This window comes from Pogoniulus pusillus, chromosome W (assembly GCF_015220805.1).
Source record: "Pogoniulus pusillus isolate bPogPus1 chromosome W, bPogPus1.pri, whole genome shotgun sequence".
Taxonomy (NCBI): domain Eukaryota; kingdom Metazoa; phylum Chordata; class Aves; order Piciformes; family Lybiidae; genus Pogoniulus; species Pogoniulus pusillus.
Window position 1 is genome coordinate 11,120,740 of NC_087308.1, and position 15,520 is coordinate 11,136,259.

Sequence of the window (15,520 nt, forward strand, 5' to 3'; positions counted from 1 at the left end):
TTGAGGCTAGACAGTTCACAAAATGCCTCTAAAATTTCAATATTATTTTTCATTCCCTCCCATGAGCTACTTAGCAAAACCAAATCATCAGCAAAGGCCATCGTTGTAATTTTTACTGCACCATATTGGTACCCATTTCCTAATTCTTCTAATTTACATAACAGCGGATCAATACACAAATAACAGCGGTGACATGGGGTCGCCTTGCTTTACGCCAGTTTTTATCCCAATTTCCTCAGTTTGGCCCAGTTTAGTTTTAATATGAGTATGGATATTGTCATAGAAATCTTTAATTAAACCAATAATATGCTCATCCATGCCCTTTTGTTGCAATACCGTTAGAATATGGGCATGGTTAACAGAGTCGAAGGCTTTGGCCAGGTCGACAAAGACAACACCGAAGGGTTTTTGATGTTTCTTAGCATTTCTGATTATCAATTGTAGTAATTTTAGATTTTCCGCACACCTGGAGGATCTAATAAATCCTCTCTGCCTCGGGTTGATGGGACACGCCTTTGTCAGCCTGGCAGTCAATATTCTCGAGTAGAGTCTCAATATGATGGAACCAATTGTGATTGGTCGCCAATTATTGGTGTCATTTTGGTGTTCGGACGCTGAAGATTTTGGTATCAGAATAGTCTTACACCCCTTGATGACATCGGGGATTCTACCAGTTAGAAGCCAGAGGTTGTACAATTCCCTTAGTTCATAACATTTTGGGTCTAGTTTCAAAAGGTCTTTGATAGTAAACCCGTCAGGGCCTGGCGCAGATTTTTTGTTCATTTCTTTAATATTCTTAAGAATCTCCTTTTCTGTGATCATCATATAGAAAGCCGAATTGTCCGCCCTTCCGTGGGACTCAAAATTACCAAGTCCCATAAATGTATTTTGAGACTCCCATCTCGATTTGAAGATGTTACTAATCTCTTCCAGAGGCATGGTACACTGTGAACAGTCCCCGTCATCCAGAATGATGTTAGCAAGTTTGCCTCTGTTCAACCGAATGAGGCGCTGGAATCTGAAGAACAGTCCATGCTTTTTAGATCTTTTTCTCATCCACTCCTTCTGAGGTAATTTGGGCTGGGGTTTTTGATGACTCTTTTTAGATGGCTTCTTATTCTCCAACACCTTCTCAAAGAGGTGCGAGTATTTCCCTGCAGCCACTTCATTTATAATTTTAATTGGATCTTTCTTGCCTTCGATAATTTGGTTGAATTCTGTTTGTAGGGCCGACACAGTTCCAGTTGTAACCTATTCACTAATAGTTCGTCTGTAATGAGCAAGAACTTCCCCACCACCTTCAAAGAATAAATCAATCTTTTTACCCAATTTCAATTTACTTTTACGCCCAGGTGTTGCTTTAATTTCAGGCGGCTGTACCGTTCTTTCCAACAGCCTTCTTTTATCGCTAATTTGTTTTGCCATTTTAGATGGCAAATGTTTGGCAATTAATATGTTAATATTCTTCATTCCTTTAAATTGTTCATTTAAATTTCGCAACAGTTCAGTTTCCTCTTGTGACCAAACTTGTTTGTGGGCACCTCGCCTAGAGCATTCTTTGGGGCGAGTCATTTCAATTCTCTCTTTGTTTCTCATAGCGGGGTGAGCGATGCGTTTATGCTGCCCCAAGCCAATTTTGGTTTCGAATGTTCGCTTACATTCTTCACATTGGAATCCCTCATGTCGGGCAGAATCCTGGACCCCTCGACACCGGGGTATGTGGCAGGAGATACTGTGATGTTTCAAATCAGTCCTCCCACAATGGGCACATTGGAAAATGATCTTTCTTTTTCCATGGGCTCTCTTCAGATGGTCAGTTAGTCCCGTCAGTTTTCCTACTCGAGTGGCGCAGCAGGGACAAGGTGGATTTTTGTCGGGCATCTTCACCACAGGCGTACCTGGTGAGACGTCAGCTGCGTTTGCCATCTCGGGCGATATAGTTAATGGAGAGACAAGATCAGCAGAGCCAGGGGCAACAGGCAAGCTTTCCTCCTCAATCCCACTCAATTCATGATCCCCTTCCGGGGAATCAGTCCTTTGGGCGGGTGAGGGGGGACCCCTACTATATGCATCCGGGAATGCCGACAGTCTCTCCTCCCAGAGGGGAGTGTAGGAAGTAATGTCCTCGGCTATCGTGGAGTTATAAAACTCCAATCCCTCCAAGTTCACAACCTCCACATCTTTCTCTGGCACAGTCATATTTGGTTTGGTCGCAACCTCCAGCCAGTCCTTTGCACTGGTCTGGGTGCCAGTGGTGGTAAAAAGGCAGCATAGTTGTCGGCCCATTTTTTTTCACGTCAATGTGGGGGACGAATTAGTCAGGACCTCCTCCCCCTAGGAGGAACCAACTTTGCCCAACTATATACGCTGTGGGCTACGCGGAGTGCAACAATTCGATTGCCGCTAAAGGGTTTTTCGCCGAGATACAATCAGTCACTGGCGAGGTGACTGAAAGAGGGAGCGTCTAAGCTCCCAGCGACTGGGGCAGAGGCCAACTTAGTTCCCCTTCAATTAAGAAGGGTATCCAGCGGGGCCACGGGGAGGCGTGACCTCTGCAGCAAAGCCCAGTTAGCAACTATGTTCTTTAAGAGAGTCATAGTTACTCCCGCCGTTTACCCGAGCTTCATTGAATTTCTTCACTTTGACATTCAGAGCACTGGGCAGAAATCACATTGCGTCAACACCCGCCGCGGGCCTTCGCGATGCTTTGTTCTAATTAAACAGTCGGATTCCCCTGGTCCTTGCAAAAAAAAAAAAAATGCTTGCAAAAATCCCCATTTCAAAGTGACCCCTGGGGGCAAGGCAGCAAAATGGGAACAGGGGAGGAGGGGGCAGCTTCAGGATCCCTAGGGCTGGGCTTTGTTCTCTGTGGGACTGCTCCCATTTCTCATGGCAACTCCCAAACCCAAGAGCAAAGGGCAATATTAAGGGCGTAGATAGAAATGGAGCTGTAAATACATATTTATAGAGGCAAAAGCATCGAGCTAAGTTAGCACCAGAACTCTATTTTACACAGTGTGCTAGTTTGAAGCAAGCTAGAATGTTTTGGTAAAAGAACTAGATAACGGGCAGTGAAATGAAAACAATTGATGTCAACTTCTCTCACAGTCTCGCTGTGAGCTCTGGGAAGAAGAAGTAAACTTTCTCCATTTTGTTTCTCACTCTTGCTTTTGCCTTAGACCTGGTCACATCTCATTAACCCTGCTCCTACTAACCTTGCTCCCTAACCTCTTGGCTGCACCTCTCTTCTTCCTGAGAACTGGGGTAAGGTTGAGAGGGCCGGGGGGAGGTGTTGGGGTGGTTTGAGAGCCCCTCCTGGGGACCTAGGTTTCTGGGAGGGGAGTTGTGCTTTTGTATTGTTTATCCTTTGTATATTTCTGTATATAATTGTATATAACTGTATATATTGTAAATAGCTGCTTGTAAATTCTGCTAGCTGTAAATAAATTGCTTCATCTATATTCCCAGGGTCCGTCTGAGTTAGCTGGGGCAAATACAAAGTGTGGGAGGGGCGGGGTAACCCCCAAACCATCACATTTTTTAATTGGCTTTCCCAACGTGGGGCAAGATAATATTTGAGTGAGTGGAAAAATTAGCTCTGGGAATTAAGATGAAGCTAATCAAGCAGCTATTGTACTTGGTGGGGATTGCTGTGTGGCCTGTTTTCTGTTTTTTTGTGTACAACTGGATCAAAGATCAAATTAGTTATTTCTTGCTTCATGTAGTTTTAAAGAAGGCTAAAGTTAAGCTTTCAAACATGTTCTGGAGCTGGGGTGATTTTATTCTTGGTTATGCTGGTTTTAGTGTCACTGAGAATATTACTAGTGATATTACAAGAGTTTTTGTCAATAATGTTACAATCAATCGAGAGTCTGCTTTATCTACTGCTCTCATGAGGGTCATCCAGCGCCAAACTGAAATGCCAAGTCCATGCAAGGATTTTTACAGGAAAGAGACTGTGGCGGGGTTGCTGTGCATTATCATGGCTCATATGATTTTAATATTCATATTAATTTTGGCATTATTGGTGAAAAATTCAAAACCAGCTTCTGTAAGAGCTAGGAAAAATTCTGTGTCTCAGAAGCAGTCTCTTTCACAGCAAAACAAGGGAACACAGTCATCGGCTTCCCCCTTGCCAGCCTCTGCCCCTCCTTCTCCAAGTGCTGGGAACACGGCCAGTGTTCCCGCCACTAACATAAACAATGATAACAAAAGCAACAACAATCCACAGAGTTCGGCAGGAGCCTCAGGAGCACAGGCAGGTACCCAAAATCAGAATGTCCCTAGCAAAAATGATAACAGCTCAGGGTTGGCAGGCATCCCAGGAGGACAGGCAAATAATCCCACTAATGCTAATACTACTAATGCTGGTAACACTAGCCCAGTCAGTCCAAATCCTAATGACACCAGCTCAGCCAATTCGAACTCCCAGCCAGCAGACCAGAACCAAAATCCTCCTGTTAAAAGCAAGGCAGATTTGAACTCACAAGCTCCAAGTCAGACCTCTAATAATTCAAACCCTCCAGGTCAGACCCCTAATGATTCGAATGCTCTAAGTCAGACCCCTAATGATTCAAATCCTCCAGCAGACACATCCAAGTCTGTTGCTGTTCAGGCCTTTCTGGCACCTGCTAAGGCAAAAGCTAAGACAAAGAGTGGTTCGCAGGAGGATGTAAGAGAGGGGACCTCTGGTGATCAGCAAGGAGAGGAGAAGGAGATAGTTAGTCTGCGAGACCTTGTAGATGTGCTGAGACAACAATACTCAAGTGAGAGGAGCGCTGGGAGGTTGGCTGCCAAGAGAGAGGATGGTTCCGAAGAGTTTAGGAATGCTATGAGGAAGGTTCTGCTAGGCCAGGCACCACCAGATCAACAGGTGGAAGAGGAGGTGGAAGATGACATCCAAGGCTCCAAGGATCCACTCAGAGAGGTCAGGGAATTTAGGAAGGAATACACAAGGGAATCAGGTGAGCCAATCTTAAGCTGGCTAGTGAGATGCCGTGGCATTGGTGCTAATGCTCTGCAGGTAGGAGACAAGTCTGCCAAGCAGCTGGGACCACTCACTAAGGAGAGTGGAGTGGACAAACACCTGGCAAGTCCTCTTGGTAGGGTTAGCTTGTGGACACGCCTTTTGTTGGCTGTGGCTATGAGATATTCTTCCCGAGATGATTTGCCATGGGCTGCCAAGAAGTGGAACACCATTGAGCAGGGAATTAAGCTTCTGAAGGAGTTTGCTGTGAAGGAAGTGCTTTATGGAGATCATGGCACTCATGAGCCTGATGATATTCCTTTGGGAACAGGTCTCATGAAGAAGCTGATTAAGCTTGCTCCTTCATCCTATGCTAACATCATGGCCAGTAAGTTTCAAGCAAGGAGTGATAATGGAAGATCTTTCACTGTTGGTGAATTCACTGACCAGCTCAGGCAGATAGAGGACAGCTTGTCACATTCTGGTATAATCTGTGCCATAAAGGCTGTGACTACAGAGATGAAGGATAGCATTGAGAATGGCATTAGAAATGGTATGAAAGAACTGAAGGAGGATCTCAAAAACATTACTAATCTGGTAAAGGATACCATTCCTGCATCATCTGAATGGGTGCATGTTTCTGCAGTCAGGAACAGACGCCCACCTCCTGCAAGGCAATTCCAGCCCAGGAGGAGACAAATTCCACCCAGACATCAGCAATCACGTGTGTCACTGTGGATACTTCTGCATGACACATATGGTGAGAACATGAACAAATGGGATGGTAAACCTACTTCAGCTCTTTCAAAGAGAGTCAGGGAACTGCAGAGTGGCAGAAACAGAGGCAGCAATGCCAGGAAAGTAGCTGTCACTTCTTCAGCTCCCGAGAGCAACTGCAATTGTTCCAACAGTTGTAGTTCCTCTCACAACACCAATCACTGTGTACACCCTACATGCCATGTTCAGCATTAGGGGTGCCCTGCCTCCAGCCAGGAGGAGGAAAGGGATAGTGGAGAGAACCATATCTATTGGAATGTGTTCATTAGGTGGCCTGGCAGTTCAAGAGTTCGGAAATACAGGGCTTTAGTTGACACAGGTGCTCAGTGTACTTTATTGCCATCCAATTGTAAAGGGACAGAGTCCATATCTATTTTTGGAATCACTGGTGGATCTCAAGAGTTAACTAAGATACAGGCTGAGATCAGTTTAACTGGTAAAGAGTGGAAGACACATACTATTGTAACTGGTCCTGATGCGCCTTGCATTCTGGGAATTGACTTTTTGAGACAAGGCTGTTTCAAAGATCCTAAGGGTCACAAATGGGCTTTTGGAATAGCATCTGTAGAGATTGAGGATGATAAATTGAAACTGTCCATTAGACCTGAACTTTCTGATGAATCTGCAGTTGTGGGACATCATGACATAGAGGACCTGGAAGTGCCCACTGCAACTCAAACTGTTCATCATAGGCAGTACAGAACTAACCGTGACTCTTTGTTGCCCATTCATCAGCTGATTTGTCAACTGGAGAGTCAGGCTGTCATCGAGAAAGCTCATTCACCTTTCAACAGTCCCATCTGGCCTGTGTGTAAACCTACGGGCGACTGGATACTGACAGTTGACTTTCGTGCCCTCAACGAGGTGACGCCACCCATGAGTGCAGCTGTGCCAGAGATGCTGGAACTCCAGTACGAGCTGGAATCGAAGGAGGCTAAACGGTATGGAACCACAGACATTGCTAATGCTTTCTTCTCTATTCCTATAGCAAAGGAGTGCAGGCCTCAGTTTGCATTCACCTGCAGAGGAATCCAGTACCAGTTCAATCGTTTGCCTCAGGGGTAGAAACACAGCTCAACCATCTGTCACTCAGTCATCCACAATGCACTGGAGAAAGGTAAACCTCCAGAGCACATCCAGTACATCGACGACATCATTGTGTGGGGACAAACTGCTAAGGAAGTCTTCAAGAAAGGTAACAAAATCATTGACATTCTGTTGCAAGCAGGTTTTGCCATTAAGAGAGACAAGGTCAAAGGACCTGCCAAAGAAATTCAGTTTCTGGGAGTGCAGTGGCAGGATGGTCGCCATTACATTCCTCAGGATGTGATCAACAAAGTCTCTACTATGGCAGTTCCCACCAGTAAGAAGGACACACTTTCTTTTCTTGGTGTGGTGGAATTTTGGAGACTGCACATTTCTGGTTTCAGTCAGATTGTCAAACCTCTGCATGATGTGACTCGTAAGAGAAACAATTTCGAGTGGGGACCTGAACAACAAGCAGCCTTTGAGCAGATCAAACGAGAAATAGTCCATGCAGTGGGCTTGGGACCTGTGAGATCTGGTCCGGACATTAAGAACATTCTGTACACGGCTGCCAGTGACAATGGTCCAACTTGGAGTCTTTGGCAGAGAGCTCCAAATGAGACACGTGGTCGTCCACTTGGTTTCTGGGGACGTTGTTACAGAGGTTCAGAGACAAATTACACTGCAACTGAGAAAGAGATTCTAGCAGCCTATGAGGGAGTGAAAGCAGCTTCTGAAGTGATTGGAACTGAGTCACAATTGCTTTTAGCTCCTAGACTGCCAGTTCTTAACTGGATGTTCAAGGGCAAAGGTTCATCACCACATCATGCCACAGATGCAACCTGGTCTAAATGGATGGCTTTGATAACCCAACGAGCATGAATGGGTAATCTTGACCGACCTGGTCTGGTGGAGGTGATCACCAACTGGCCAGAAGGCACAGACTGTTCCAAACCTCCAGAGGAGAAAATAACTCGTGCTGAGGAAGCTCCTCCCTATGGTGATCTCTCTGATCAGGTAAAGAACTATGCTTTGTTCACAGATGGTTCCTGTCGTCTTGTTGGGAACAAGCGAATATGAAAGTCAGCGGTTTGGAGTCCAACCAGGAGAGTTACCGAAATGAAAGATGGCGAAGGAGAATCCAGTCAGTTCGCTGAGGTAAAAGCTGTTCAACTTGCTCTTGACGTGGCTGAACGTGAGAATTGGCCTATCCTTTACCTCTACACCGACTCGTGGATGGTAGCCAATGCTCTATGGGGTTGGCTAAAGGACTGGAAGAAGCATGGTTGGCAGAGGAAAGGAAGGCCTATTTGGTGTGCTGATCTATGACAGGACATTGATGCACGGCTGGAGAAAACTCCAGTGAAGGTGCGGCACGTAGATGCACACATGCCTAAGAGCAGAGCCACTGAGGAACATCAACATAACCAAAAGGCAGACCAAGCTGCTAAGATTGCTCAAGTTGATACCAACTCTGAACTTGACATTGACCTTGATTGGAAACACCGAGGTGAGCTGTTCTTAGCTCGGTGGGCCCATGATTCGTCTGGACATCAAGGCAGAGATGGAACATACCGATGGGCTCGTGATAGGTCAATTGACTTGTCCATGGACGCTATCACCCAAGTCATCTATGACTGTGACATTTGTGCTGCTATTAAGCAGGCTAAGCGAATCAAGCCCTTATGGTATGGTGATAGATGGTCAAAGTACAAGTATGGTGAAGCCTGGCAGATTGACTACATCACTTTACCTCGATCTCCTTCTGGCAAGCAGTATGTGCTAACGATGGTAGAAGCCAGCACTGGATGGTTGGAAACCTATCCAGTTCCACATGCTACTGCACGTAACACCACTGTTGGTTTGGAGAGACAGATCTTGTGGAGACATGGAACGCCAGAGAGAATTGAGTCAGACAATGGTACTCATTTCAAGAACAATCTTGTGAAAAATTGTGCCAAAGAGCATGGTATTGAATGGATCTATCACATACCCTACTATGCACCAGCTTCAGGGAAGATTGAGTGCTGCAATGGTTTGCTGAAAACCACCCTAAAAGCCATGGGGGGTGGAACTCTGAAAAACTGGGACAAACATTTAGCACAAGCTACCTGGTTGGTAAATAGTAGAGGTTCAGTAAACAGAGCAGGACCTGCACAATCAGATTTGGTCCAAACAGTAGACGGTGATAAAGTTCCTGTTGTATGTGAGAAGAATCTGTTAGGGAAAACTGTTTGGGTATTTTCTCCTTCGGGCGAAGGGAAACCTGTCCGAGGGGTGGTTTCTGCTGAAGGTCCTGGTCATACATACTGGGTAATGCAGGAGAATGGTGAAATCCAGTGTATTCCACAGAGAAATTTAACTTTAGCTGAGAGAGTTTAAATTCAAGCTGTTAGGAGTTTTCTGTTCTAGGTAACATCGGCGCCCAACACTGAGGGAATCTATGATAGAATCTACAGTACATGAGCACGAACCCAATATCACCTGGGAGTCCCTGTTCTGAGCTTTTGAATCACCTACATCTGATTGAAGTGTGAACTGAACTTGTATATATATTGTTTTAGTGTAAATATTGGTTTAGATTAGATTGGATAATTCTCAGCGATACTCTGAGCGAAGTAGACAAGGGGTGGATTGTGCTAGTTTGAAGCAAGCTAGAATGTTTTGGTAAAAGAACTAGATAACGGGCAGTGAAATGAAAACAATTGATGTCAACTTCTCTCACAGTCTCGCTGTGAGCTCTGGGAAGAAGTAAACTTTCTCCATTTTGTTTCTCACTCTTGCTTTTGCCTTAGATCTGGTCACATCTCATTAACCCTGCTCCTACTAACCTTGCTCCCTAACCTCTTGGCTGCACCTCTCTTCTTCCTGAGAACTGGGGTAAGGTTGAGAGGGCCGGGGGGAGGTGTTGGGGTGGTTTGAGAGCCCCTCCTGGGGACCTAGGTTTCTGGGAGGGGAGTTGTGCTTTTGTATTGTTTATCCTTTGTATATTTCTGTATATAATTGTATATAACTGTATATATTGTAAATAGCTGCTTGTAAATTCTGCTAGCTGTAAATAAATTGCTTCATCTATATTCCCAGGGTCCGTCTGAGTTAGCTGGGGCAAATACAAAGTGTGGGAGGGGCGGGGTAACCCCCAAACCATCACACACAGCTATTGTTTGTCATTCTGTATGGCATGGAACCTACACACAACACAGAGCAGTTCATCTGCAAAAGCAGCAGAAACAGTCAATACGTAGCAGGGATCTGCACTTCTTATGCTCATGTGTTTGTATTGCATGTGAACAGAGATTTACAGATTAAAATAATCTCTGATGATATAAAAATGACTCTGTTTAATGCCTATAGGGTATGTAAGTGTATATTAGACATAATCTAGACATAACATATATACATTCTTCTATAACATCAATAGAAGCAGTAAATACATAGCAGAGATCTGCATTGCCTATGCTCATGTGTTTGTATTGCATGTGAACAGAGATTTATACAGACAACATCTATCACCCTATAAAAATGACTGTTTAATGCCCATAGGGTATGTAACTATCTATTGTGCGCAGTCTATACATAACAGAGACAAATTCACCTATAAAATCAATAGAGGTAGTAAATGAATCTAGCAAAGACCTGCATTGCCCATGTTTAGATCTTTATAGTTCATCTAAATAGACTTTTTTATGTATTAAAATATAGACCATAAAAATAACTCGATGTACATGGGACATAGCCACACAGTGCATATAATCCAGACAAAACATGCATAAATTCATCTGTAAAATCAATAGAAACAGTAACTATAGAGCAAAGATCTGCCTTGCCTATGCTTATGCATTTGTATTTCATACACACAGACTGACAGATAAAGACAACATCACCATAATAAACCTGGAAAACACCTCCATCGCATATGTTTAGATCTTTATAGTTCATCTAAATAGATTTCTAATGGATTAAAACATCTACACTCTAAACACAACTCTCATGCCTAGGGTATGTAACCATGCAGTGCACATCATCTCCCCATGGGTGCATGCACATCCCATGGTTGTATGCATATATATAACATGTAGATATGCATAGAAACAACATAGATTGATTGCATAGACATTCATCTATGAAACCAATGCAAACAGCAAGTGCTGGGTCAGGCTGGATGCTCTTGGAGGTCTCTTCCAACCTGGCTGAGTCTCTGCCTCTCTCGGAGCCAATCTCTCTATACCCTATGGTTTCTATATTCATGTTTCATGGCAATGGATTTTTGTAGATTAAAGGTACCTATCATATGGAAACAACTTTCATATCTCTATGGGGTGTGACTGTCTGTGGTGCATAATCTATACATAACATAGAGAAACTCACCTGTGAAATCAGGATAGGCAGGAAATAAATCTAGCAAATAGCTGTATGTACTGTGCTGGTATATTTATATGGAATGTAAATCTATATGTGGCCATAGCTCTGATGTCTGTCTGGTGTGTAGCTACCTGTGACATATAATCTGCACATAGCATAGATACTGATCTGTAAATCAGCATAACTAGTGACTGCATCTAGCACACATCTCCACTGCCTATGTTCATACAGTCACATTTCATGGAATCAACCAGGTTGGAAGAGACCTCCAAGATCATCTAGTCCAACCTATCCCCCAGCCCTATCCAGTCAACTAGACCATGGCACTAAGTGCCTCATCCAGTCTTTTCTTGAACACCTCCAGGGACAGCGCCTCCACCACCTCCCTGGGCAGCCCATTCCGACAGGAAATCACTCTCTCTGTGAAGAACTTCCTCCTAACATCCAGCCTATACCTACCCTGGCACAACTTAAGACTGTGTCCCCTTGTTCTATTGCTGGTTGCCTGGGAGAAGAGGCCACCCCCCCACCTGGCTACAATGTCACTTCAGGTAATTGTAGACAGTAATAAGATCACCCCCGAGCCTCCTCTTCTCCAGGCTAAATAACCCCTGCTCCCTCAGCCTCTCCTCATAGGGTTTGTGTTCCAGGCCCTTCACCAGCTTTGTTGCCCTTCTCTGGACATGCTCCAGTACCTCAACATCTCTCTTGAATTGAAGGGCCTAGAACTGGACACAGTACTCAAGGTGTGGCCTGACCAGTGCTGAGTACAGGGGAAGAATAACCTCCCTTGTCCTACTGGCCACACTGTTCCTGATAGAGGCCAGGATGCCATTGGCTCTCTTGGCCACCGGGCACACTGCTGGCTCATCTTTAGCCTACTATCTATCAGTACCCCCAGGTCCCTTTCCTCCTGGCTGCTCTCCAGCCACTCAGTCCCCAGCCTATAGCGCTGCTTGGGGTTGTTGTGGCCAAAGTGCAGAATCCTGCACTTGGCCTTGTTAAATCTCATCCCACTGGCCTCTGCCCACCCATGCAGCCTGTCCAGGTCCCTCTGCAGGGCTCTCCTACCTTCCAACAGATCAACACCCACTCCTAGATTGATGTCATCTGCAAACTTACTGATGCTGGACTCAATCCCCTTGTCCAGGTCATCAAGAAAGATATTGAACAGGACTGGGCCCAGCACTGATCCTTGGGGAACACCACTACTGACTGGCTGCCAACTGGATGTGGCACCATCCACCACCACTCTCTGGGCTCTGCCATCCAGCCAGTTCTTGATCCAGCACAGAGTGAATCTGTCCAAACCATGAGCTGCCAGCTTGGCTAGGAGCTTCTTGTGGCAGACAGTGTCAAAGGCTCTGCTGCAGTCCAAGTAGACTCCATCCACAGCCTTCCCCACATTCACCAGGTGAGGTAACCTGATCATAAAAGGAGATCAGGTTGGTGAGACAGGACTTGCCCTTCCTAAACCCATACTGGCTGGGCCTGATCCCTTGGCCATCCTGTAGGTGCTTTGTGATGGCACCCAAGATAATCTGTTCCATGACCTTGCCTGGCACTGAGGTCAGGCTCACAGGTCTGTAGTTTTCTGGCTCCTCCTTACAACCCTTCCTGTGAATGGGTATCACATTGGCCAGCTTCCAGTCGTCGGGGACCTCTCCAGTGAGCCAGGACTGCTGATAAATGATGGAGAGTGGCTTGGCCAGCTCAGCTGCCAGCTCTCTCAGCACCCTAGGGTGAATCCCATCTGGTCCCATGGACTTGTGAGGATCCAAATGACACAGCAGGTTCCATACTGCTTCCTCATGGATTAGAGGGGGACTATACTGGTCCCTGACTCCATCCACCACTTCAGAAGTCCAGCTGTCCTGGAGAAAACCTGTCCCACTAGTGAAGATTGAGGCAAAGGTGTTAAGCACCTCTGCTTTTTCCTCATCCTTTGTCACTCTATTCCCCTCTCTATCTAACAAGGACTGGAGCTTGTCCTTGGCCCTTCTCTGCCATTCAGATATTTAAAGAAACATTTTTTATTTTCCTTGACAGCTGTGGCCAGCCTGAGCTCCAAGTGGGCTTTTGCCTCTCTAATTTTTCCTCTACAAGACTTAGCGACTTCCTTGAACTTCTCCTGGGACACCTCCCCTCTTTTCCAAAGGTGATACACTCTCTTTTTAATCTTCTTTCATAGCAATCTCTCTCTATGGATGTATTTCAGATAAACAATCTCTTTAATCCTATTCTAAGCAGCTTTTGCTGTTGCCAAAGACAGCAGCAAATGTCCATCCAAACCTAAAAGGCAAAAATCAGCAACTCTTGGTCAGAGCCTACTTGGCACCGCAGATTCATTCTGAATTGAGACTTCATTGCTTGAAGAGAAAGCGCCACAAGACACTCAACTGCCAGCAGACACAGGCAGTGCTACCCACGCACAACCAGAGCCTGCAAGTCACCGCTCCTTAGGGGCTGGAATGGACCTGCAGAGCTCAGCCAGTGCAACCTCTTGCCAGAGCAGTACCACCCAGGGCCGGGCACACAGAACACATCCGGGGGGGTGGAAAGGCTCCACAGACAGAGACTCCACAGCCTCTCTGGGCAGCCTGCTCCAGGCCTCCATCATCCTCACACTGGCAAAGTTTCCCCTCTTAATCCCCTGGCACCTCCTCTGCTCCAGCTGGCACTAGTGCCCCTTGTGCTGCCCTTGGCCACCCCTGGGCAGAACCTGGCTTCATCCTCCCGATGCTGCCCTGCACATCTTTAGCACAACACCGAGGGCAGCCCTCAGGCTGCTCTGCTGCCACCTGCCAGCCCCAGCTCCCTCAGCCTGGCCTCACAGGAGCTGTTCCCTGTCTGCAGCAGCTTGGGGGCTCTAGGCTGGGCTCTCTCCAGCACTTCCCTCAGATCCTCCTTGGCCTGAGGGGCCCAGAACTGGACATTGTAGTCCAGGTGTGGCCTCAGCAGGGCAGAACAGAGGGGCAGGAGAAGCTCTCTGACCTACTCACCACAGCACTTCTAATGCACCCCAGGATGCCTTTTGCTTTCTTGGCCACAAGGCCATATTGCTGGCTCAAGGGCAACCTTCTGGCCACCAGGACGCTCAGGTCCCTTTCCCTTACTCTGCTCTGCAACATCTCAGCCCCAACCTACACTGGTCCACCTGGTTGCTCTTCCCCAGGTGCCAGGCTCTACTCTTGTCCTTGTTGGAGTCCATTCAATTCCTCCCCACCCAGCTCTGCAGCCTGCCCAGGTCTGGCTGAGTGGCAGCACAGCCTGAGGGGTGCCAGCCGCTGCTCCTGCATTGGTGCTATCGGCAAGCCTGCTGGGAGTGCCCTCAGCCAGGGTGTGGGTGAAGGCACGGAACAGTCCTGGGGTACATTTGCTCCATACCCTAAATCTAAGGGCTGAGGCACAGTGGTGGTGCAGTGCATGGTCTGAGTAAAAGAGATGCCATCCTGAGCAGCTACCTGCAAGAGAGAGGAGTCCTAGAGTAAGCCAAAGACCAGCTGGGGTGAAGGGAGTGGTGGGGAGAAGCTCAGGGATTACCTGCTCAGGTAAAGCAGCAGAGTGATGACAGAGACTGCCACTAGCAACAGTGTGGTGATCAGCAGCACAGAACGGAACACAGAGCCCAGCTCCTCACCTGGGCAACAACAGCTGCAGAAACTCAGGGGTGTTTGGAGAGGCCCTTTAGGAGTGCCCATGGCAAAGTCTGCCCACAGACAAGATGCATTTTCCCAAGGCACCACCACTTGGGGGTTTCTTTTTCAGAGCATGATGCTGAGCCTGGCTGCGTCTGGCAGCAGAATGCAAAGCTGCAAGGCTCAGGGCTGCAAACCTGACAGCACTGAAAAAGGGCTCCCCAGCTGCAGGCACGGCAACCCCAACAGCACGGGCAGCAGGACAGGCAGAACCTGCTGGCACTGCTGCAGGACTGGGACCCTCTTGCCCTCTTCTTGCATGAAAGTGAACAGACGCAAAGGAATCAGAGAATGGGTTGGAAGGGATCTTGAAGATCAGCCAGTGCCAGCCCCCTGCCAGGGCCAAGGACACCTCCCACCAGCACAGCTTCCTCAAAGCCTCATCCAGCCTGGACTTCAGCACCCCCAGGGAGGTCAGGGATCACACAAGCACAGAATGGCATCTTTGATCACACTCTGTGCTTCTGTGCTGCACAACCTCCCTGGACAACCTGTGCCAGGGTCTCCCTACCGTCACTGCTAACAACTTCTTCCTCACCTCCACTCTCACTCTCCCCTCTCCCAGCTCAAAGCCATTGTCCCTCATCCTGACACTCCCAGCTCTTGTCACAAGTCCCTCTCCAGCTCTCCTGGAGCCCTTTCAGGTACCGGAAGGCTGCTCTGAGGTCTCCCTGCAGTCTTCTCCAGGCTG